Below are 3,544 nucleotides of genomic sequence, written 5' to 3'. Positions count from 1 at the left end.
CGTCGAAGTCCAGGCTTTTGTGAGACGTCTGCCTGGGCTCATATCATCCTAGCAGATGAGTCTGAGAGGCAGTAGCCTGGAGAAAGTAAACTTTCTGGTTCTCAGCTGACAGGCAAGGTGATGCTGACTTGCTCGCTGTCGCTCTCCACAGTGCCAGCTGAGAGGGAATATAAAATAGTGCCCTTGTTGTGCCCGGAAACTTTGCAAATCACTGTGTGCACTGGACAGGAGAAGGGTTGTGTAAGCAGTCAGGCCCAGAGCTTGTTCCACCCACGACGGGCCTTGGCGCGTGTCAAGGCAGGAGGCTCTGGTCGTGCTTTCCCAGTACCACAACCTACCACTCCAGGGGTTTTCAACCTTTTTTGCTTAAGTACTTCCAGTGGCTGGACATGGAAACTGAGGAAGCTGCAGAAGGCGGAGAGGGAGCAGTGGGGTGGAGGGGGTGCCAATATTATTCATGGGATGGCCAGAGCCCTCCACATCCCCCACTGCACGGGGGAGGAGATGCAACCGTCACCCATCTGGAAGGCTGAGAAGAAGGTCCTTATTGAAAACACAGAACGTATCATCTGACCTCTCCATAGCAACATACGGTATTAACCTCTTGCTTATCCCTGGGTCTCCTTAGAGATGCCTCCTTAGAGATGCCATGCTGTGCTATTTCCGGGGCATCCTGATCCCCAAATCACGTCTCTCGTGTAAGCGTCCCCCCCGTGCCTGCTCACATAGCCCTCTGACAGCCTAGACTGGTAGCGGGCCTTGAACGCCGCTGAAATCACCAGGTGAGCGTCCTGATGTGATTTTAGGACTTGGGCATCCTGCATATCCCAGTGTATCTAGGCCGTGTGGTGAAAGCCAGCCCTGGGCCTAGATACACAAGGGATCCAGAGTTCCCACACAGGGTAATAGGGTGCGCGCGGGTGCGTAAGTAAGATTATACACACATGCATCTAATAAATAATATTTATGTGCAATATGTTGGCACACAATGAAATAGCTCCACTTGTTAAAATGTACCGTGCAACCATTTTACTAGTTGACCCTCACAGCACCACTGTAAGAAAGGCACACAGGTATACAGCCTGAAGACCAGACTGAGGGGTGAGCTCCTCCTACGAGGTCATGACAGGTCACTTCTGTACTTGGCCAGTACGGCCTAAATTCAGGGTGTGTGTGTGTGTGTGTGTGTGTGTGTGTGTGCGCGCTGCGTCAGGAGACGCTGGACTAACAGGTAGCAAAGCAAGTTCCAGGGGTACAGGTGTGAGCGCTGTAATGTTTGGGCTTGATATAGACTTTCAGTGCCTGAATAAAATATCTTTTAATGGGCGTAATATGTACTTTCAGCGCCTGAATATCTTTTAATGTCCCGCCATATTCCCTTTACTCTGTGGGCAAGTATGGTGGCAGCTGTAGCAACAGCTCAAGGACTGTCTCTTCCTTCCAGTCATCTTTAGGACACACTGCTGCAGGAAGGTATATTCATAGTATATTTCTAGGCCCCAGCTTTAACGACTCTCCTCAGAAACGCTCCCCTAGTATCTCCGGAGTGCCACTCCTTCAATGAAATCTCGTGTGAAAGGAGCACACGTCTGTTTAGTGACACAGCTTAACCCCTGGGTAGTGAAATGATCTTGTCAAGATGGGAATTTATGGCCAGTCTCCTCACATTTGGTGTTTCCTTCCAAGCCCCTGCCCTGGCATTTGTGATCTGGCATGGGCTGCGCCGAGGCGAGTGGGAGGGAGGGATGTGTTTCACGGTGCAGACACAGTGCAGGGGCAAGGCAGGGATGCCCCAGATCAATCTATTTGAGCTGAACCAGTACACCTTGATATGTAGACAAGCCCTTGCTTACAGAGAAGACATTCACTTTCAGATTTCCTGAGGCCCATTCTTCAGACTGCTAATAGCCTTCAGGAAAGGGATGCTGAGCCCAATTCTTCTCTCACTAAGGGCTGGCTTAAAAGCCTACTGCAGTCAAGGGACCTTTAAATCAGCTCCTTGCACGGGTGCACGTTAGGAGCGATAGCATGCAGTGGAGCATGCATGTCCACCTGCTGGCCAGCTCCATAGCTGCAATGGAGAATTAAAACCTTAACTGCTCTATGCTCAGCCTAGTCCTTTTCCTTTGTCACCTTTTTGGTCCTTTGATAAACTCAGTCTTTTGTCCATTGATAGACTGGTTGTAATGATATCTCTCTAGACTGGATATTTCTAGATCTCATTTCATTCCGCACAACAGAGCCCTGCTCTCAGCTGGGTCTCCAGGTACTGTTGTCATACAAATAATTAACAATAGCCGTTATAACTGGACTCAATCACTCAAGGCTGGCCGAGAGAAGTGGAAAGAAGGGGTAGTTTGCGAAGAGGTTTTGGACAAATTTAACTTCCATTCACCCAACAGACACATGGTTTGTGGATCAGAGGTCTATTATAGGGATGCTATGGGTGTAAAGTAGAAGAAATCTGGCAACAAACCCAAAACTATAAATCTCTTTATTTTAAGCAGATACATTTCAAATTTTGGGAAGACTGGTAGAGGACTTTGGACTGCTCTCTCCAGCGATGCTCGTCCTTTCAGAAAGGGAGGGCTGCCTTAGAGACTCCGCGGAATTACCTTGGTGTCCAGTGGGACAACTGAGGACTTGCTGGCACTCCTACTGGCAATGCTTGTCCCTGGAGAAGAAGAGAATTGCCTTAGGGGCTCTACACAATCCTGGCTTTCGGTGCCCAGTACAAAAGCCAAGGACCTTCTTGCTGCTCCCTGCCACCGTGCTTGTTCTCCGGGAGGACGGGGCTTGCGCTCGGTGCTGCACAGAATTCTCTTCCGTGTGCAGTCAAACAGTTGAGGACTTTCTAGCGCTCCCACTGGTGATGCTCACCCTTTGAGAAAGTGAGGATTGCTTCACAACTTCTACAGAACTTTTGTCTTCCATGCTGAATAAAGCAACAGCTACTTTTCTCTGACTATTAAGTACAATGCTGGACTTTGTAGAAGAAGATCTTTCTTGGAAAAGTTCAACAGAATCCTGCTTTTGAGAGTCTTCTCCGGGTTGTGGTAGATCTTCAGGGAAATTTAGAGGTACTGACTCAATTATGTCTGGCAGACTAGTGATATGTTTCTTAGGAGTTTTCCTGCTGAATTCTGCCTTGCCTCTCACCATTGTTGGTTAATAGTTAACACTGTACTACAACACAGCTGACTGGCAGCAAACCCCACGTATGCCACAGCCATGTGCTCCAAGAGAATTTGATTCATCAAAATTCATGTCTGCCTTAAAACTATTGCACATTAGCTAAACTTGCAGCTTTTTAGTCTTTTAAACACCTTAAATGTGCCTATCCTTAAATGTTCCTAGTTATTTTAATTTGTTCCTAGCAACCATTTCTCTGAATTGTAAACTTTACCAGTAAAGTACAGTCATTCTGCGTACCTGTATCTGTGCCTCAGCCTTGGCCAAACTATTTCATGCTTTGTCAGGAAATCCCACAATTTTCTTGAAATCTGTGATACAGGTTTCAAATATACTTTTTGTGATACCATGG

General features: G+C 47.6%; 1 pseudogene; it reads right to left on the bottom strand.

Annotated features, from left to right (window-relative positions):
- Window positions 1–2,514: 2,514 nt before the first annotated feature.
- On the bottom strand, window positions 2,515–3,162 carry LOC149875510 (uncharacterized; annotated as a pseudogene).
- Between the last annotated feature and the right edge of the window lie 382 nt (window positions 3,163–3,544).

This window comes from Crocodylus siamensis, chromosome 1 (genome assembly GCF_052110815.1).
Source record: "Crocodylus siamensis isolate JL-2025a chromosome 1, ASM5211081v1, whole genome shotgun sequence".
NCBI lineage: Eukaryota > Metazoa > Chordata > Crocodylia > Crocodylidae > Crocodylus > Crocodylus siamensis.
This window is presented reverse-complemented; position numbering and strand designations above follow the sequence as displayed.